The sequence below is a fragment of the Heterodontus francisci genome, chromosome 12 (assembly GCF_036365525.1).
Source record: "Heterodontus francisci isolate sHetFra1 chromosome 12, sHetFra1.hap1, whole genome shotgun sequence".
Lineage (NCBI taxonomy): Eukaryota > Metazoa > Chordata > Chondrichthyes > Heterodontiformes > Heterodontidae > Heterodontus > Heterodontus francisci.
The window spans coordinates 108641408-108664074 of NC_090382.1; positions in this window are offsets into that span (position 1 = coordinate 108641408).

Here is a 22667-nt window from a genome sequence, read left to right on the forward strand (position 1 = left end):
ATTGGAGGCATTCCAACATGGAATTGCGGGTAAGCTGAGTTCTGCAGTAATCTTCCTTTCTGTTCAAGAATAAAAGAAAAAACCTTTCAATTTTACAATGTGTGGTTCAGTGAGTAACACTGGTACCTCTCAGTCAAGAACTTATGAGTTCAAGTCCCATTCCAGAGACTGAAACAGAAAATCCAGGCGCAAACTCCCAGTGCAGTACTGAGGGTGCACTGCACTGTTGGAGGAGCTATACCAAGGGTGTGCTGCACTGTTGGAGGGGCAGTACTGCTGCAGTGTCGGAGGGGCAGTATGGAGCGAGTGCTGCACAGTCGGAGGGGCAGTACTGTGGGAGTGCCATGCTGTCAGGGGTAGTAGTGAGGGAGTGCTGCACTTTCAGATGGGCAGTACTGAGGGAGTTCTACGCTGTCAGGGGTAGCATTGAGGGAGGACTGCGTTGTTGGAGAGGGAGTGCTGCACTGTTGGAGGGGCAGTACTGAGGATGTGCCGCGGTGTTGGAGGTGCTAGTTTTTGGATGTAATGTTAAACCAAGGCCCTGTCTGCCCTTTCAGGTGAGTGTAAAAAAATCCCACAGACACTATTTTGAAAAAGTGCAGGGGAATAGGGTCTTCCTATCCACTCTATATCTAGACTCCCAGCTGAACCCTGATATGGGCGGCACAGTGGCGCAGTGGTTAGAACCGCAGCCTCACAGCTCCAGCGACCTGGGTTCGATTCTGGGTACTTCCTGTGCGGAGTTTGCAAGTTCTCCCTGTGTCTGCGTGAGTTTCTGCCGGGTGCTCCGGTTTCCTCCCACCTCCAAAAGACTTGCAGGTTGATAGGTAAATTGGCCATTGTAAATTGCCCCTAGCGTAGGTAGGTGGTAGGAGAATGGTGGGGATGTGGTAGAAAATATGGGTAGTGTAGGGTTAGTATAAATGGGTGGTTGTTGGTTGGCACAGACTCAGTGGGCCGCAGGGCCTGTTCCAGTGCTGTATCTCTAAATAAATAAAATAGAACAATATAGAGACAGACACATTTCGAGGTTGATACCAGGAAGAGACTGAACTCAAGATACAGTAATGGAGGTGAAATCGCAAGAATCCTATTTTATAAAGACAGCTGCTGTGAGACGGGGAAACTGTGGGATGTTTGCAGATGGCTGAAACCAGGAGGATTTGAATGCCACTGTCCCCACTCTCTGAATCTGTGAGCGCACTGCTTTGCATAAAGTTCAGCATGAATTTGATGGTTAGCATGTAAATTAGACCTAATTTGTTTATGGGCAGGCCATCTTGCAAATACAAAGTTGTTTTAACCAAGTGTAAGTCATCTGGGAATGGTTGCTATGTGTGCTGGGAATTTCAACCTTCCAGCTGGGAATGTCTGCTGCATGTGCTGGGCAATTTCATATTCCAGTTGGGAATGTCTGATGTGTGTGCTGGGGATTCTGATATTCCAGCTGGGAATGTCTGCTGTGTGTGCTGGGGATTTTTGATATTCCAGCTGGGAATGTCTGCTGTGTGTGCTGGGGATTTTTGATATTCCAGCTGGGAATGTCTGCTGTGTGTGCTGCAGATTTCGATGTTCCAGCTGGGAATGGCTGATGTGTGTGCTGGGGATTTTGATATTCCAGCAGAGGAACGTTTGCTGTGTGTGCTGGAGATTTCGATATTCCAGCTGGGAATGTCTGCTGTGTTTGCTGGGGATTTCGATATTCCAGCTGGGAATGTCTGCTGTGTGTGCTGGAGATTTCGATATTCCATGAATGGTGGTGGACAATCGTGAATGGTGGTGGACAATTAAACAACTAATTGGAGGAGGTGGCTCCACAAATATCCCCATCCTGAAAGATGGGGGAGCCCAGCGCATCAGTACGAAAGATAAGGCTGAAGCATTTGCAACAATCTTCAGCCAGAAGTGCCGAGTTGATGATCCATCTCAGCCTCCTCCTGAAGTCCCCAGCATCACAGATGCCAGACTTCAGCAAATTCGATTCACTCCGCGTGATATCAAGAAACGACTGAAGGCACTGGATACTGCAAAGGCTATGGGCCCTGACAATATTCCGGCAATAGTACTGAAGACCTGTGCTCCAAAACTTGCTGTGCCCCTAGCCAAGCTGTTTCAGTACAGCTACAACACTGGCAACTACCCTGCAATGTGGAAAATTGCCCAGGTATGTCCTGTACACAAAAAGCAGGACAAGTCCAACCCGGCCAATTACCGCCCCATCAGCCTACTCTCAATCATCAGTAAAGTGATAGAAGGTGTCATCAACATTGCCATCAAGCGGCACTTGCTTAGCAATAACCTGCTCAGTAATGCTCAGTTTTGGTTCCGCCAGGGCCACTCAGCTCCTGACCTCATTACAGCCTTGGTTCAAACATGGACAAAAGAGCTGAACTCAAGAGGAGAGGTGAGAGTGACTGCCGTTGACATCAAGGCAGCATTTGACCGAGTATGGCATCAAGGAGTCCTAACAAAACTGAGGTCAATGGGAATCAGGGGGAAAACCCTCCGCTGGCTGGAGTCATACCTAGCGCAAAGTAAGATGGTTGTGGTTGCTGGAGGTAAATCATCTGAGCTACAGTACGTCACTGCAGGAGTTCCTCAGGGTAGTGTCCTAGGCCCAACCATCTTCAGCTGCTTCATCAATGACCTTCCTTCAATCATAAGGTCAGAAGTGGGGATGTTCGCTGATGATTGCACAATGTTCAGCACCATTCGTGACTCCTCAGATACTGAAGCAGTCCGTGTAGAAATGCAGCAAGACCTGGACAATATCCAGGCTTGGATTGATAAGTGGCAAGTAACATTTGCGCCACACAAGTGCCAGACAATGACCATCTCCAACAAGAGAGAATCTAACCATCTCCCCTTGACATTCAACGGCATTACCATCACTGAATCCCCCATTATCAACATCCTAGGCGCTACCATTGACAGAAACTGAACTGGAGTAGCCATATAAATACCGTGGCTACAAGAGCAGGTCAGAGGCTAGGAATCCTGAGGCAAGTAACTCACCTCCTGACTCCCCAAAGCCTGTCCACCATCTACAAGGCACAAGTCAGGAGTGTGATGGCATACTCTTGCCTGGATGGGTGCAGCTCCAACAACACTCAAGAAGCTCGACACCATCCAGGACAAAGCAGCCCACTTGATTGGCACCCCATCCACAAGCATTCACTCCCTCCACCACCGACGCACAGCGGCAGCAGTGTGTACCATCTACAAGATGCACTGCAGCAATGCATCAAGGCTCCTTCGACAGCACCTTCCAAACCTCTACCACCTCGAAGGACAAGGGCAGCAAATGCATGGGAACACCACCACCTGCAAGTTCCCTTCCAAGTCACACACCATCCTGACTTGGAACTATATTGCCGTTCCTTCACTGTTGCTGGGTCAAAATCCTGGAACTCCCTTCCTAACAGCACTGTTGGTATACCTACCCCAAATGGACTGCAGCAGTTCAAGAAGGCAGCTCACCACCACCTTCTCAAGGGCAATAAGGGATGGGCAATAAATGCTGGCCTGGTCAGCAACGCCCACATCCCATGAATGAATAATAAAAAAAAAATTCCAGCTGGAAATGTCTGCTGTGTGTGCTGGGGATTTTGATATTCCTGCTGGGAATGGCTGATGTGTGTGCTGGGGATTTCGATATTCCCGCTGGGAATGGCTGATGTGTGTGCTGGGGATTTCGATATTCCAGCTGGGAATGGCTGTTGTGTGTGCTGGGGATTTTGATATTCCCGCTGGGAATGGCTGATGTGTGTGCTGGGGATTTTGATATTCCAGCTGGGAGTGGCTGATGTGTGTGCTGGGGATTTCGATATTCCAGCTGGGAATGGCTGATGTGTGTGCTGGGCTTCACAATGGCAGTGGGCAATGCCACTACGGCTGGAATCACAGTTGAGGCTGATTGTGGCCTTGGCAACATCTGCAAACTGGCACTTTGTCCATCGGCAATGATCAGGGGCTGGGATCCTGCCATATTTACTGCCCTCTGGGCAAATCTAATTGAAACTCCCCTACTGCCACCAAAGCTTAGATCAGGACACCCTGGGGAATATGTTTCCTGGGCTGCGAGAGTCAGATCCACACTGGAATTATTACTTACATAGAATTAAATAACAGCGACAACACAGTATCAGGCCATTCAGCCCATCAGTGTTTATGCTCCACTCAAGCCTTCTCCTATTCGTCTTCATCTCACCCCAGCATCAAATCCTTCTATGTCCTTTCTCCTTCTTGTACTTATCTAGCGCCCACTTAAATGCATCTCTCTGGTGGTGTGGATTGCTGTGTTGTGTGTGCCCATAAAACACTCCTACAGTTTAGGAGAAACCCCTCCAAACTGGCTGATATGAAGGTGGGCATGGCTAAGGAAGGAGTTTTTTTCATTTGTTCATGGGATGTGGGTGTTGCTGGCTAGACCAGCATTTATTGTCCTTAACCTGACTGCCTACTATTTCAGAGTCAACCATGTTGCTGTGTGTCTGGAGTCACATGTAGGCCAGACCAGCTAGGGGCAGCAGATTTCTTTCCTTAAAGGGCATTAGTGAACTAGATGGTTTTATGGTCACTGTTAAACTAATTTTTTTTAAAAATTGCAGATTTTTTCCTTTTGTATTAATTGCATTCCAATTTCATAATTTGCTGTGGTAGGATTTGAACCCATGTTCGCACAGCGCTAGCCTGGGTTTCTGCATTTCTATAACCAATGACATTAGCACTATGCCACTGCCTCATCCGAGTGATCCTGTCATAGGCTGTCAGACTCCTTCCAGTGCTACACCCAATTCCCGAAGGGGAGAGAGTGTGTCGAGCCCAAAACAACATCAGAACTCAGACAAAAAACCTGGAATTATAGAGAAATGCTTACAGAGATGCTGTTGACACCTGGACAACTTACAGTACTGTCAATTTGTGTACAGACGTATAATCCAACGAGTTAAATTTTGCCTGTTTCAGTTTGGCAAAATAACCTGCTGATGCTGGGAACTATAGGCAGAGGAAGGAATGTCAACAAACTCAGCCAGAAAACTATTTCACTGGCATCGGAAGTGGCCTCGGCATGACCCAAAGACCCATGACATTGATAGAAGATGTTGGAAAGGCCCTTGTTAGACATTAGTAAATAAACACATTTCCTCACTGAAGGAGTGCCACACTGTCAGAGGTGACGACTTATAACTGAGATGTTAAACCAAGGCACCGTCTACCCACTCAGGTCAAAGATTTGATGGCCACTATTTTGAAGAAATTCAAGAGGTCCTTCTGGGTTCCTGGCCACTATTTATCTGTCAACCAACATCAGCAGCTGGCTATCTGGTCAGCTGTGGTACATTTGGTAGCAGTCTTACCTCTGACTTATAAAGTTCTGGGATCAAATCCCACTCTAGCAGTTAATTATAAAAATCAAGGCTGATACTACAGAGAGGTGCTGTTTTCTGGATGAGATGATAAACTGAGGCTCCCTCTGTCTGCTTAGGTGAATTCTTTTTTATTCTTTCACGGGATGTGGACATCACTGGCTAGGCCAGCATTTATTGCCCATCCCTAATTGCACTTGAGAAGGTGGTGGTGAGCTGCCTTCTTGAACGGCTGCAGTCCACATGGTGTAGGTACACCCACAGTGCTGTTAGGAAGTTCCAGGATTTTGAGCCATTGACAGTGAAGGAATGGTGATATAATTCCAAGTCAGGATAGTGTGTTACTTGGAGGGGAACTTGCAGGTGGTGGTGTTCCCATGCATCTGCTGCCCTTGTCCTTCTAGGTGGTAAAGGTTGCAGGTTTGGAAGGTGCTGTTGAAGGAGCCTCAGTGAGTTGTTGCAGCGCATCTTGTAGATGGTACACACTGCTAAAAGATCCCATGGCACTATTTGAACAAAGAACAAAGAACAGTACAGCACAGGAACAGGCCATTCGGCCCTCCAAGCCTGCGCCGATCTTTGATGCCTGCCTAAACTAAAACCTTCTGCACTTCCGGGGACCGTATCCCTCTATTCCCATCCTATTCATGTATTTGTCAAGATGCCTCTTAAACGTCATTATCGTACCTGATTCCACCACCTCCCCCAGCAGCAAGTTCCAGGCACTCACCACCCTCTGTCAACATCATAAAAAACAGATTATCTGGTCATTACCACATTGCTGCTTGTGGGAGCTTGCTGTGCACAAACTGGCTGTTGCATTTCCTACATTACAACAGTGACTACACTTCAAAAGCACTTCATTGGCTGTAAAGCGCTTTGGGATGTTCTGAGGTTGTAAAACGCACGATAGAAATGCAAGTTCTTTTTTTCTTACTCGACCATGTGCCCTGTTAACTATTGATTGCTCTGCTCTGTAGTGCTCCCTGTGACACACCCCAGGGTGTTTTGACTGCCATGTAAAGGCTGCTCTCTGATACACATCTGGGTGAAATTATAAAAAGTAAGATGAAATAATTTGTTGCAGTAGCTGGAAGGCCCAGATCTCATGGGATTCATTTTCCAACCTGAGATATGCTCAATAAGTGAATATCAGCCTTAAAAAAAGGAGCACGATTTCTTCCCGATGCACTGGGTGTTTCGATAAGAACAGGAGGCAGAAAATATCCCACAATACCACATGAGAAAGCTTGGTGTGACATCGGAGTAGGAAGAGGCCATTCAGCCCCTCGAACCTATTCTGCCATTCAATTAAATCATGGCTGATCTGTATCTTAACTCTATCTATCCGCCTTGGTTCTGTAATCCTTAATACCCTCACCCAACAAAAATCTATCAATGGAGAGAGAAGCAGAGTTAACGTTTCAGGTCTGTGACCTTTCATCGGGACTGATATGAACTGAGTTCTGGTGAAAGGTCACTGACCTGAAACGTTAACTCTGCTTCTCTCTCCACAGATGCTGCCAGACCTGCTGAGTATTTCCAGCACTTTCTGTTTTTATTTCAGATTTCCAGCATCTGCAGTATTTTGCTTTTATAGAAATCTATTAATCTCAGTTTTGACATTATCAATTGACCCCCCCTCCAGCCTCAACAACTTTTTGGGGAGAGTGTTCCAGATTTCCACCAAACTTTGTGTGTGGTAGTGTGTGGCTCCAGAAGCTGGCCGAGCACGTCTACCCTGAGGCACAGTGTGGCTTTCGTGCAGAGAGATCGACCATTGACATGCTGTTCTCCCTTCGTCAGATACAAGAGAAATGCCGCGAACAACAGATGCCCCTCTACATTGCTTTCATTGATCTCACCAAAGCCTTTGACCTCATCAGCAGACGTGGTCTCTTCAGACTACTAGAAAAGATTGGATGACCACCAAAGCTACTAAGTATCATCACCTCATTCCATGACAATATGAAAGGCACAATTCAACATGGCAGCACCTCATCAGACCCCTTTCCTATCCTGAGTGGTGTGAAACAGGGCTGTGTTCTCGCACCCACACTCTTTGGGATTTTCTTCTCCCTGCTGCTCTCACATGCATTCAAGTCTTCTGAAGAAGGAATTTTCCTCCACACAAGATCAGGGGGCAGGTTGTTCAACCTTGCCCGTCTAAGAGCGAAGTCCAAAGTATGGAAAGTCCTCATCAGGGAACTCCTCTTTGCTGACGATGCTGCTTTAACATCTCACACTGAAGAGTGCCTGCAGAGTCTCATCGACAAGTTTGCGGCTGCCTGCAATGAATTTGGCCTAACCATCAGCCTCAAGAAAACGAACATCATGGGACAGGACGTCAGAAATGCTCCATCCATCAATATTGGCGACCACGCTCTGGAAGTGGTTCAAGAGTTCACCTACCTAGGCTCAACTATCACCAGTAACCTGTCTCTAGATGCAGAAATCAACAAGCGCATGGGAAAGGCTTCCACTGCTATGTCCAGACTGGCCAAGAGAGTGTGGGAAAATGGCGCACTGACATGGAACACAAAAGTCTGAGTGTATCAAGCCTGTGTCCTCAGTACCTTGCTCGATGGCAGCGAGGCCTGGACAACGTATGTCAGCCAAGAGCGACGTCTCAATTCATTCCATCTTTGCTGCCTCCGGAGAATACTTGGCATCAGGTGGCAGGACCGTATCTCCAACACAGAAGTCCTCGAGGCGGCCAACATCCCCAGCTTATACACACTACTGAGTCAGCGGCGCTTGAGATGGCTTGGCCATGTGAGCCGCATGGAAGATGGCAGGATCCCCAAAGACACATTGTACAGCGAGCTCGCCACTGGTATCAGACCCACCGGCCGTCCACGTCTCCGCTTCAAAAACGTCTGCAAACGCGACATGAAATCCTGGGACATTGATCACAAGTCGTGGGAGTCAGTTGCCAGCGTTCGCCAGAGCTGGCGGGCAGCCATAAAGACGGGGCTAAAGTGTGGCGAGTCGAAGAGACTTAGCAGTTGGCAGGAAAAAAGACAGAAGCACAAGGGGAGAGCCAACTGTGTAACAGCCCCGACAAACAAATTTCTCTGCAGCACCTGTGGAAGAGCCTGTCACTGTAGAATTGGCCTTTATAGCCACTCCAGGCGCTGCTCCACACACCACTGACCACCTCCAGGCACTTACCCATTGTCTCTCGAGATAAGGAGGCCAAAGAAGAGTGCTTCCTGACATCACCCCTGAATGGCCAAGCCCTAATTTTAAGGCTATTCTCTCTTGTTCTGGACTCCCCCCACCAGAGGAGATAGTTTCTCACTATTTACCCCATCAAGTCCTTTAATCCTTTTAAACACCTCAATTGGATCATCCCCTTAAACTTTCTCGACTCAGGTCCTCATCGGTGCAACCTGTCCTCATAATTTAACCCTCTTAATCCTAGTATCATTCTGGTTATCTGGTGTAGCACTGCAATAAGATTAAGAATATGAAGTAAAACTTTTTGGAACAGATTGAAATGAAGTAGACAAAGTTATCCTAAATATAGAGGAAACCGGCCAGAACCGGTGACAGGAACCATGTCATAGTCTCAAAGTCAGACTTTGAAGCTGCAGTCAGTTAGTTTGGTTCTGAAACCAGATTAAAGACACAGAGTCCGTGACCCTGACTGTCTCAGAGTGGATTGGAGACTTGTCCTTTCATCCAACATCAAATAACAACAACCTTTACTTGTATAGCACCTTTGACATTGTGAAACATCCCAAGACTCTTCACAGGAGGTTTATCGAACAAACCGAGCCACATCGGGAGATATTCGGGCAGGATGACCAAGAGCTTGGTCAAGGATGTCGTTTTTTTAAGCTGCAGTTTGAAGGAGGAACAACAAAGAACAAAGAACAGTACAGCACAGGAACAGGCCATTCGGCCCTCCAAGCCTGCACCGATGAGAGAGGCGAGAGAGGTGGAGAGGTTTAAGGAGGGAATTCCAGAGTTTAGGACATTTGCAGCTGAAGGCAAGGCCACAAATGATGGAGCAACCAAAACTAGGGCCCATAGATAGAAAACAATTGCTAATAAATTCAATAGGGAATTCAGGAGAAACTCCTTTATGCAGAGAGTGGTGAGAATGTGGAACTCACTGCCACAGAGAGTGGTTGAGGTGAATAGCAGAGATGGATTTTAAGGGGGGTTACGTAAACACATGAGGGAGAAAGAATATGTCAACACAGTTAAATGAAGGAAGTAAATAGAGTGGGAGTAGGTTCATGTGGAGCAGGATAGATCTGTTGCAACAAATACCTGTTTCTGTGTTGCAAGTTATAAGTGATAATTGGTGAGATGTTGTATAAATTCAAGTTCTTTCTTTATTTCTTTCTTTCAAGGCGATGGATTTAATACAGAAAGCTGAATCAATCGTTTAAACAGCCTCCTGGTGCTGAAACAACATTGACTGAGATATAGCAAACACAGCCAATCATCTCCCTTGGATCATCTCCCAGCAATCTGTGGGTTCCAGGAAACTGTGAAGGTAAATAAACTGTTACTGTTTAAAGGTCTCTCAGTGTAAATATTGAGAACAAATGTGAAAAGAGAAACATCCTGTCGCAAAATAACCCTACAGTCAGAAATTGAGGAATGTGCGATCTGCCCCTAATCGGGTAAAATCCCCACCCTAGTTGGGTAAAATCCCCACACTCTATCGGGTATAATCCCCACCTCTATTCGGGTAAAATCCCCACACTCTATCGGGTATAATCCCCACCTCTATTCGGGTAAAATCCCCACACTCTATCGGGTAAAATCCCCACCTCTATTCGGGTAAAATCCCCACACTCTATCGGGTATAATCCCCACCTCTATTCGGGTAAAATCCCCACACTCTATCGGGTAAAATCCCCACCTCTATTCGGGTAAAATCCCCACACTCTATCGGGTAAAATCCCCACACTATCGGGTATAATCCCCACCTCTATTCGGGTAAAATCCCCACACTCTATCGGGTAAAATCCCCACCTCTATTCGGGTAAAATCCCCACACTATCGGGTATAATCCCCACCTCTATTCGGGTAAAATCCCCACCTCTATTCGGGTAAAATCCCCATACTCTATCGGGTAAAAATCCCCACACTCTATCGGGTATAATCCCCACCCCTATTCGGGTAAAATCCCCATACTCTATCGGGTAAAATCCCCACACTCTATTGGATATAATCCCCACCTCTATTCGGGTAAAATCCCCACACTCTATCGGGTATAATCCCCACCTCTATTCGGGTAAAATCCCCACACTCTATCGGGTAAAATCCCCACCTTTATTTGGGTAAAATCCCCACAATCTATCGGGTAAAATCCCCACCTCTATTCGGGTAAAATCCCCATACTCTATTCGGGTACAATCCCCACACTCTATCGGGTATAATCCCCACCTCTATTCGAGTAAAATCCCCACACTCTATCGGGTATAATCCCCACCTCTATTCGGGTAAAATCCCCACACTCTATCGGGTAAAATCCCCACCTCTATTCGGGTAAAATCCCCATACTCTATCGGGTAAAAATCCCCACACTCTATCAGGTATAATCCCCACCCCTATTCAGGTAAAATCCCCATACTCTTTGGTAAAAATCCCCACACTCTATCAGGTATAATCCCCACCCCTATTCAGGTAAAATCCCCACACTCTATCGGGTATAATCCCCACCTCTATTCGGGTAAAATCCCCACACTCTATCGGGTAAAATCCCCACCTCTATTCGGGTAAAATCCCCATACTCTATCGGGTAAAAATCCCCACACTCTATCAGGTATAATCCCCACCCCTATTCAGGTAAAATCCCCACACTCTATCGGGTATAATCCCCACCTCTATTCGGGTAAAATCCCCACACTCTATCGGGTAAAATCCCCACCCCTATTCAGGTAAAATCCCCATACTCTTTGGTAAAAATCCCCACACTCTATCAGGTATAATCCCCACTCCTATTCAGGTAAAATCCCCATACTCTATCGGGTAAAAATCCCCACACTCTATCAGGTATAATCCCCACCCCTATTCGGGTAAAATCCCCACCTCTATTCGGGTAAAATCCCCATACTCTATCGGGTAAAATCCCCACACTCTATAGGATATAATCCCCACCTCTATTCGGATAAAATCCCCACACTCTATCGGGTATAATCCCCACCTCTATAGGATATAATCCCCACCTCTATTCGGGTAAAATCCCCACACTCTATAGGATATAATCCCCACCTCTATTCGGGTAAAATCCCCACACTCTATTGGGTAAAATCCCCACCTCTATTCGGGTAAAATCCCCACACTCTATTGGGTAAAATCCCCACCTCTATTCGGGTAAAATCCCCACACTCTATTGGGTAAAATCCCCACCTCTATTCGGGTAAAATCCCCACACTCTATCGGGTATAATCCCCACCCCTATTCGGGTAAAATCCCCACACTCTATCGGGTAAAATCCCCACCTCTATTCGGGTAAAATCCCCACACTCTATCGGGTAAAATCCCCACCTCTATTCGGGTAAAATCCCCATACTCTATCGGGTAAAATCCCCACACTCTATCGGGTAAAATCCCCACCTCTATTCGGGTAAAATCCCCACACTCTATCGGGTAAAATCCCCACCTCTATTCGGGTAAAATCCCCACACTCTATCGGGTAAAATCCCCATACTCTATCGGGTAAAATCCCCACACTCTATAGGATATAATCCCCACCTCTATTCGGGTAAAATCCCCACACTCTATTGGGTATAATCCCCACCCCTATTCGGGTAAAATCCCCACACTCTATCGGGTAAAATCCCCACCTCTATTCGGGTAAAATCCCCACACTCTATTGGGTATAATCCCCACCCCTATTCGGGTAAAATCCCCACACTCTATCGGGTATAATCCCCACCTCTATTCGGGTAAAATCCCCACCCCTATTCGGGTAAAATCCCCACACTCTATTGGGTATAATCCCCACCCCTATTCGGGTAAAATCCCCATACTCTATCGGGTATAATCCCCACACTCTATCGGGTATAATCCCCACCCCTATTCGGGTAAAATCCCCACACTCTATCGGGTATAATCCCCACCCCTATTCGGGTAAAATCCCCACACTCTATCGGGTATAATCCCCACCCCTATTTGGGTAAAATCCCCATCCTCTGTCAAGTATAATCCCCACCCCTATTCGGGTATAATCCCCACCCTCTGTCAAGTATAAACCCACCCCTAGTCAGGTTTAATCCCCACACTCAGTTGGGTATAATACCCAGTCCATGCCCTGTCCCCCACACAATGCCAGCTGTGGGTCAGTGCTTCATGGATTCCAGCCCCTAATTCAGAGAATCGAGCACAAAATGCAGGCTGACACTCCAGTTCAGTACTGAGGGAGTGTTTTGTTCAAGTGAATTTAGAAAGTTATGTAACAGCTGTGGTTAAGAAATTCTGTTAGTGTTGACGTGTGGGCAGCCCTTCTTTGGTTTGAGTCTAACTTTGCTGCCCACCAGGGAGTGGTCGGTGTCACAGTCCGCACTGTGGAAGCTGTGTGTGATTTGGACGCTGTTTAAAGAGGCTCACCGTGTGACGATGAGGTCCAGTTGGTGCCAATGACGTGATCTAGGGTGTCTCCATGAAACCTGGTGACAGGGTTTAGTATGAAAGAATGAGTTGGTGATGCAGAGGTTGTGATAGGTACACAACTCAAGCAGTCTCTGTCCATTCTCATTCATCCTTCCAATGCCATTGCGCCTAAGGCAGGAGGGCCATGAGTCATGGTCGGCCCCAACCCTGGCGTTAAAGTCCCCCAGCAGGAACAAATGCTCAGTATTGGGAATGCTACGAATGATATTATGGAGTTCCTCGTAGAACTGGTCCTAAACTTCAGATGGGGAGCAGAGTGTTGGAGCATAGATGCTGAGTAGGTGTACTGGGCCAGAGGCGGTGAGCAGTCGGATGGACAGTATGCGTTCCGAGCCATTTGAGGGTGGCTCTATCATGCTGAGCAAAGAGTTTCTGATGGATTACAATCACAAATTTTACAACCATCAATACATGAGATATTATCCTCATCCAAGAGTTTATTTCAATACTGGTTCCAATGCCCCACCATTGAAATTTCTGGGATATTTCTAATTGTCACCTACGTCTGATTGTTCACCTGTCATAACTGGTAATACACCTTTTGTGATCCCTTAACAAACCTGTCAACTGCTCGGGAAGTTGTGGTACGTCCCATCCAAACTTCTCCACATACATGCACAGCTGACCCTTTAGTTCATCTCTGACTTTAATTTCAGTGCTGTTGTGGTGGTAAATGTTTACAAGCTGCCTGTAAGCTATTCTTACAGGTAGTTCCGAGGAAAATCCAAAGGTTGCCTGGGGAATTGGATGCCAATTACCTCCCCCATACCTGTAGGCTTCTTCCTCTGCGGTGATACAGTATTCCCCTTCTCCCACATAAGCAGTCTGAGTGGGCTTCAAGCTGGCCTTTATGGCTTCTTTAGTACAATTGACCTCAGTGCCTCTGCACCCACATGTTGATTGGCAGTGTTTCTCCTGTGGGTAGGGTCACACAATGTTAATGAGGGGCTAAGGTAAAAAGGGAACTTTAATATTTCAATCTGTGTGTTTATGTTTTCTTCATTACTGGTTATGTCTTGTTTTATAATAAACTGATAATTTTGTTGTTTATTAAAGAAACCTGGTTGGTGTATTTTATTCTGGGATAAAAATAGATTCTATGATTAGTATCAGTAAATGGGAAAAAATTTAAATATATGTTGTGACCTGTGGAGAAATGGAATTAGAATAAACAGTGCACTCCTCCTGTCTCGGACATCACAATGGGGCCAGTGTGTAGCAGGAGACAGTGACTGGAGCAGTCTGTGGGAGTGATGTAGGGAATGTGACAGTGCTGATGTTTATCAGGGGCTGAGAATCTTTATTGCAAGTTTTATGAATCGGTTCTGATGTTTGTTTTACTGCTGTCAAAATCCATTCAGTAACTTTGACCTTAACATTGTGAGATGGTGACATATTTACATTTTAACTATAGAATTTTGTGCGGTACTACTCTCAAATATCCTTTTTCCCAGCTCTGTCCCCCATCTCCTCACCCCATCTAACTCACAGTAATAACCAAGCTATAAATTTAGTCCTTGCATGCCCTGTTTTAATTTAGGAAGCTCCTAGAACACCTGTCCTGCAGAGCTCTAAAGTGACAAAGGAGGTTGGGTGAGAGGGACGAGAGGTTGAAAATACGGGCAAGGAGGGCAGTTGCCATGTGGGGGTGAGGGGCGCAATTAGGTGAGGGGAAGAGAGGGGCAAGGAGATGAGGGGTGAGGGTGGGGTGGATGGGTGGTGAGGGGACAAGGGGCTGGAGGGGGAGGGCAATGAGAGGTGAGGGGCAGAGGAGATGAAGGGATAGAAGGGTGAGGGGTGAAGAAGCGAGGGGAGGTGAGTAGAGGTGTGGTGAGAGGTCAGCAGGGGTGGGTGGGTGTGGGAATGATGGCTCAGAGGAGGTGAGGGGGATGGGGGGTGAGGGGGATCAGGGGGTGGAGGGGGGTGGGGGATGGGGGGTTGAGGAGTTGAGGGGGTGGAGGGGGATGGGAGTGAGGGGGATGGGGGCGGTGAGGGGGTGACTAAGATGTAGGAAGAGCCCCAGGCTCCAGCTGGAGGACCTGGCACTCCTCCTATGCCAAAGATCACAGAGGCTGCAAGAGGGTAGAGCAGCTCCCCCTCTCAGACCCCCTAATAAGGGCTTGTGGGATACAGGAGGAACAGGGCATCGCAGGGCATCTGAACATTACCCCGGTAACCAGATTAGCACAGAATAACCTAGGGGACTGGCCTCCTAACGTAAATTATATTAGGAATTATAATTATAAATTATGTATATATATTTTACACATTTTTCCCATGTGTAAAAGTTGCTGCCTGGATTAGTTTTGTACAGAAATTACAAGATAGAAATAAGCCGTTCGGCCCATCTAGTCCATGCTGGTGATTGTCCTCCACATGAGCAGTTACCCTCATCCCAGCCACCTGCTTTCTGTCAGCTATAGCTCAGTGAGTCAATCTCTGTCATGTACCTCTGAGTCAGACGGTTGTGGGTTCAGTCCCCACTCCAGAAACTCAAGTGTAAACATCAGGCTGACACTCAAGTGTAGTAGTGAGAGAGTGCTGCTCTGTCAGAGGTGCTCGTTTTGATGTGATATTTAACCCTAACCGAGGTCCCATCTGCCCTTTCAGGTGGGTGTAAAGGATTTGAGGCATCCGTGGTTTAAAGGGGACAGTGTGTAAGGGTGTCGGGGGTTTATAGGGTGTCAGTGGGCTTATGTAGCTTGCAATAAAGGGAGCTAAATATAAGATTAGAATATATTATCATTAAGACTGCCACTATTGTGAAGAAGACCCAGGTAGTTCTCCCTGGGGCTGTTATTTATCCCATAATCAACATCACAAAAACAGATTGTCTACTCATTATCATATTGCTTTTTGTGGGAGCTTGCTGTGATCAAATTGGCTGCTGCGTCCCCTACATTACAGCAGCCATAAAACACTTTGGGACGTCATGAGGTTGTGAAAGTCGCTATAGAAATGCAGGTTTTAAAAAAATATTTAATTATCTCTGTTTCTATCATTAACTCCTGGAATGCAATCCACAGCCTCATAAGCCTGTGTGTAAATAGCTGCTCTCTGTCCTAAATCTCTTACATTTTATCTTATATTTATCCCCCTTCATTCTAAACTCCTAAATCACTGGACACAATGTGTTTCTATCTCCTCAATTGCAGCTCTTCATAATTTTAAACGTTTCTAACAAATCGCTCCTAATGTCCTTTGATGGATTGAAAACAGGCTCAATTTTTCAAACCTTGCATCATATGTGAATTTCCTCATACCGGGCAGCGTCTGAGTTAATCTACACTGTACCCTCCCTATTACCTCAACATTCGACCTATCATGTGGAGCTCAAAACTGAGCACAGTGCTTCAACTGTTGTCTTACCGATGTTTTAAATGAGTTCACAAGTCCGTGGATGTTATTGAGGAGGACTTTACAGGGCCGACTGAGCTGGGCATGCTTTTGCCATGTCTGAATCCAATGCCTCCAGTTTTATCAGTATTGTACTCAACCTCATTGTCCTTATTCTTATTGTAGTTCTTTGAAGGAGTAACATGCACTGTGGGTAAAGGGCAGCACAGTGGCGCAGTGGTTAGCACCGCAGCCTCATAGCTCCAGGGACCCGGGTTCAATTCTGGGTACTGCCTGTGTGGAGTTTGCAAGTTCTCCCTGTGACTGTGTGGGTTTTTGCTGGGTATTCTGGTTTCCTCCCACTGCCAAAGATTTGCAGGTGATAGGTAAATTGGCTGTTGTAAATTGCTCCTAGTGTAGGTCGGTGGTAGGGAATATGGGATTACTGTAGGGTTAGTATAAATGAGTGGTTGTTGGTCAGCACAGACTCGGTGGGCCGAAGGGCCTGTTTCAGTGCTGTATCTCTAAATAAATAAATACTGTACTTGGATTTCCAGAAGGCATTTGACAAGGTGCCACATAAAAGGTTATTGCACAAAGTAGGAGCTCATGGTATAGGGAGTAACATGGATGGATAGAAGATTGGGTGGCTGGCAGAAAACAGAGTGTGCATAAATGAGCCCTTTTCTGATTGGCAGCATGTGATGAGTAGAGTCCCACTGGGGCCTCAATTTTTTACAATTTATATCAATGACTTAGATGAGGGAAGCGATGGCATGGTAGCTAAATTTGCACATGACACAAAGAAAGGTAGGAAAGTATATTGTGAAGAGGCCATAAGGAGGTTGCAGACTGATATAGCTAGGTTGAGTGAGTGGGCAAAATCTGGCAGTAGGAGTATAATATGAGAAAATGTAAAGTTGTACACTTTGGCAGGAAGAATAAAAAAGAGTATTACTTAAACAAAGAATGACTACAGAATTCTGAGGTGCAGAGGGATCTAGATGTTCTAGTGCATGAGTCACAGAAAGTTAGTATGCAAGTACATTAAGTAATAAAGAAGGCTAATGGAATGCTATCCTTTATTACGAGAGGAGTTGAAAATAAAAATAAGGATGCTATGCTTCAATTATACAGGGCATTGGTGATACGACATGTCGAATACTGTGTGCAGTTTTGGTCTCCTTATTTAAGGAAGGATGTAAATGCGTTGGAGGCGGTTCAGAGGAAGTTTTCCAGATCGATACCTGGAATGAGCAGGTTGTCTTATGAGGAAAAGTTGGACAGACCGGACTTGTTTTCACTGGATTTTGAAGAGTGAGGGGAGACTTGATTGAAGTATATAAGATCCTGAATGGTCTTGACAAGGTGGATGTGGGAAGGATGTTTCCTCTTGTGAGTGAGTCCAGAACTAGGGGTCACCGCTTTAAAATTAGGGGTCGCCCTTTAAGGACAGAAATGAGGAGAAATTTTTTCTCTCAGAGGGTAGTGCAACTTTGGAACTCTCTGCCTCAGAAGCTGGTGGAGACGGGTCATTGAATATTTTTAAGGCAGAGGTAGATAGATTCCTGTTAGGCAAGGAAATCAAAGATTATCGGGGGTAGATGGGAGTGTGGAATTTGAGACACAAACTGATCAGCCATGATCTTATTGAATGACGGAGCAGGCTAAAGGGGCCGAATAGCTTACTTCTGCTCCTAATTCGTATGTTCGTAGTGTTGGAAGAGTCTGAGTAGTGAAGAAGGACAGAGAGATTTGGGCTTTTGAACTTGTAAAGAGGCTGAGGGGATATGTCTGAGGTGACTTTATCAATCGTAAATGGTACTGAAAAGGTTAATTCAAGGAGACAGAGGTTCAAGCAAGTAAATGGTAGCTTTAGGGTTGATGTCAGGAGGACCTTCACCACCTGGAGTGAACTTCTGGGCAGGGCAGAGTGATGGAGTCAAAGACCTTGGAATGATTTAAGAAACAACTCGATTAAGTATTTGGGGGTGGGTGGGGGAAGAGTTGCAATGTTGTTGTGAATGGGAGAATTAAGATGGGCCAAACGAAGTTCCTTTTTTTAATTCATTCATGGGGTGTGGGCGTCGCTAAAGAGGCCAGCATTTATTGCCCATCCCTAATTGCCCTTGAGAAGGTGGTGGTGAGCTGCCTTCTTGAACCGCTGCAGTCCATGTGAGGTAGGTACACCAACAGTGCTGTTAGGAAGGGAGTTCCAGGATTGTGACTCAGTGACAGTGAAGGAACGGCGATATAGTTCCAAATCAGGATGGTGTGTGACTTGGAGGGGAACTTACAGGTGGTGGTGTTCCCATGCATTTGCTGCCCTTGTCCTTCTAGTAGATAGAGGTCGCGGGTTTGGAAGGTGCTGTCTAAGGAGTCTTGGTGCGTTGCTGCAGTGCATCTTGTAGATGGTACATACTGCTGCCGCTGTGCATCGGTGGTGGAGGGAGTGAATGTTTGTAGATGGGGTGCCAATCAAGCGGGCTGCTTTGTCCTGGATGGTGTTGAGCTTCTTGAGTGTTGTTGGAGCCGCACCCATCCAGGCAAGTGGAGAGTATTCCATCACACTCCTGACTTGTGCCTTGTAGATGGTGGACAGGCTTTGGGGAGTCAGGAGGTGAGTGATGCAGGATTCCTAGCCTCTGACCTGCTCTTGTAGCCACGGTATTTATATGGCTACTCCAGTTCAGTTTCTGGTCAATGGTAGCCCCTAGGATGTTGATAGTGGGAGAATCAGTGATTGTAATATCATTGAATGCCAAGGGTAGATGGTTAGATTCTGTCTTGTTGGAGATGATCATTGCCTGGCATTAGTGTGGCGCGAATGTTATTTGCCACTTATCAGCCCAAGCCTGGATATTGTCCAGGTCTTGCTGCATTTCTACATGGATTGCTTCAGTAGCTGAGGAATTGCGAATGGTGCTGAACATTGTGCAATCATCAGCGAACATCCCCACTTCTGACCTTATTATCTTGAGAACTCAAAGTTTGACACCAATTTGCAATGTACCCAACATGTTACCATCTAGTTATAGACTTCAATCAAATCATATTCAAAAATAAAAGAGGCGAAGCATAGAGAGAACATGAATGCATTGTTTCAGGAGGCATTGCCAAAATTGGACTCAGTTGCCAACCACTCATGCATTTTCCACCCATGTTTTATGTTAGGTGGTCAGGACAGCATTGGAACAGTAAAGTCTTAAAATACATTTTAATCCTAATTCTAGAGACGATGTCTATTGAATCCTACATTAGGAAGGGCTTTCAACAATGTCCCTTGGCTCAGTTTGTAATTGACTGAATTTCAAAATATATTGCGGAGGAGGTGATAAAATATTTGATCCAATTACAGAAACCAGGTCAAGAAGAGCAGGATTTCAAAATAAAGAGATGCTTCTTCTAAGAGTTCCTGCTTAATGATCTAAAGATTCCTGCACCATTCATACTTTCAGCCAGCTGAGAAGAATCAAGTGCTGTGGGTTATGTCTTGTCAGCAGGTGCTCAAACAAGGTGCACGTTAAAAAAAAAATTACTGGCAATAGCTCGAATCTAAATTTCGAGTGTAAGTGGATGTTTGCACGTCCAAAGCGATGCGTGTAATTTGGGCTGTTGAAGTACCCACTGTTACTATATCGATGACATGTGCTATGGAACGGAAGGAGTCTGTGTTTTGAATCTCCTGTATGAAAGGAGGAAACCTAGACCACACTTGCCCAGTCACTTCATTGGCGTATTTCTCAAAATTCATTCTCGGGAAATGGGCATTGCTGGAAACCTGGAACTCTGTCCTCCATGTTGGTGTGGGACTGGAGTCACATAAGCCCAAACAGGGTGAGAAAGGCTGGTTTCCTTCCCTAATGGGGGACATTAGTGAACCGGTTGGGTTTTTACGACAATCAGATAGCAGCTTTTTATTTTCAGCTTCTTAAACTGAATTTTAACTGAAATTGGTGGGATTTAAACTCATGTTCTCTGGATTATCATTCCAGCAGCTTAACCACCATACCGCACCCTTCATAGTATCTGTTCTGTCGACAGGAAAGTGGCTATTTGACTACAGCGGGAAGCACAGCCAAGCCCAAGCGTGATGGAGAAAGCACAGTGAAAAAACAGAAATAAACAGACCAGGAAAGGAATCACATCTAACTCAAAGGTGGGAATGCTACCATTGCCGGGAATGTTCACTCCTTATAGCTCGATACAAGATATTAAATAGCTCCAGTAAGATTAATAAAAGACTTGCATTTCAATAGCGCCTTTCACAACCTTAATGTCCCAAAGCGCTTTACAGGCAATGAAATGCTTTTGAAGTGTTGTGAACACCAACTTGTTCACTCAATCACTCACTCAGTCACTTTGTTCAATTGCTGACCGACTTATTCTTTCACTCACCCACTGTCCCACAGGCATAGAGTGCATCACGACCGTGAATATATTGCATGTATTTCCTGGTTGAAGGGGTGGTGCAGTTCACATTCCATCACATTTTCCTCTTCTATCTGTATATGTAGCCCCTAAAAACTGCTGAGACTCATAGTGACAGAACCAAGCCTGTATGTCACAGCGACCTGGGTCACTCAGGTGTATCTGCTGCAGGCTCCAGCACAGGTAAATTAAAAAGAAATCTCGGAATGTGGGCGTCATTGGCATGGCCAGTATTTATTGCCCATCCCTAATTTCCTTTGAGAATGTGGTGGTGAGCCGCCTCTATAACTGCTGCAGTCCATGTAGTGTAGGTACACCCACATTACTGTTAGGGAGGGAGTTCCAGGATTTTGACCCAGCGACAGTGAAGGAACAGCAATATATTTCTACATCAGGATGGTTGTGAGTTGGAGGGGAATTAGCAGATGATGGTGTTCCCATATACCCGCTGCCTTGATCATATAGGTGGCACTGGTCCTGAGTTTGGGAGTTTCACTTCAGGGGTTTATATAGTTGGTGGAGGTGGGGGACAGGCAAAAGGCAGGGCATCAGCAAGAAGGAACAAGCAGAGTGGCATTAGAGGAACAGGAAACCTTTGGTTATTGGTCACCAGGTGAGGGATTGGTACCTCACAAGATCCTCATTTAAAATCACATGGCTGCAGGCCAACATCTAACAGTGTGTCAGTATTTACAGGGGGGTCCCCAGGAGTGTGTCAGTATTTACAGGGGGGTCCCCAGGAGTGTGTCAGTATTTACAGGGGGGTCCCCAGGAGTGTGTCAGTATTTACAGGGGGTCCCCGGGAGTGTGTCAGTATTTACAGGGGGTCCCCAGGAGTGTATCAGTATTTACAGGGGGTCCCCAGGAGTGTGTCAGTATTTACAGGGGGACCCTGGGAGTGTGTCAGTATTTACAGGTGGTCCCCAGGAGTGTGTCAGTATTTACAGGGGGTCCCCGGGAGTGTGTCAGTATTTACAGGGGGTCCCCAGGAGTGTGTCAGTATTTACAGGGGGTCCCCAGGAGTGTGTCAGTATTTACAGGGGGACCCCGGGAGTGTGTCAGTATTTACAGGGGGACCCCAGGAGTGTGTCAGTATTTACAGGGGGTCCCCGGGAGTGTGTCAGTATTTACAGGGGGACCCTGGGAGTGTGTCAGTATTTACAGGGGGTCCCCGGGAGTGTGTCAGTATTTACAGGGGGTCCTCGGGAGTGTGTCAGTATTTACAGGGGGACCCCGGGAGTGTGTCAGTATTTACAGGGGGACCCCGGGAGTGTGTCAGTATTTACAGGGGGTCCTCGGGAGTGTGTCAGTATTTACAGGGGGACCCCGGGAGTGTGTCACTATTTACAGGGGGTCCTCAGGAGTGTGTCAGTATTTACAGGGGGACCCCGGGAGTGTGTCAGTATTTACAGGGGGTCCCTGGGAGTGTGTCAGTATTTACAGGGGGACCCCGGGCAGTGTGTCAGTATTTACAGGGGGTCCTGGGGAGTGTGTCAGTATTTACAGGGGGTCCCAGGGAGTGTGTCAGTATTTACAGGGAGTCCTGGGGAGTGTGTCAGTATTTACACGGGGTCCCAGGGAGTGTGTCAGTATTTACAGGGGGTCCTGGGGAGTGTGTCAGTATTTACAGGGGGTCCCAGGGAGTGTGTCAGTATTTACAGGGGGTCCTGGGGAGTGTGTCAGTATTTACAGGGGGTCCCAGGGAGTGTGTCAGTATTTACAGGGAGTCCTGGGGAGTGTGTCAGTATTTACAGGGGGTCCCAGGGAGTGTGTCAGTATTTACAGGGAGTCCTGGGGAGTGTGTCAGTATTTACACGGGGTCCAGGCAGTGTGTCAGTATTTATAGGGGGTCCCAGGGAGTGTGTCAGTATTTACAGGGAGTCCTGGGGA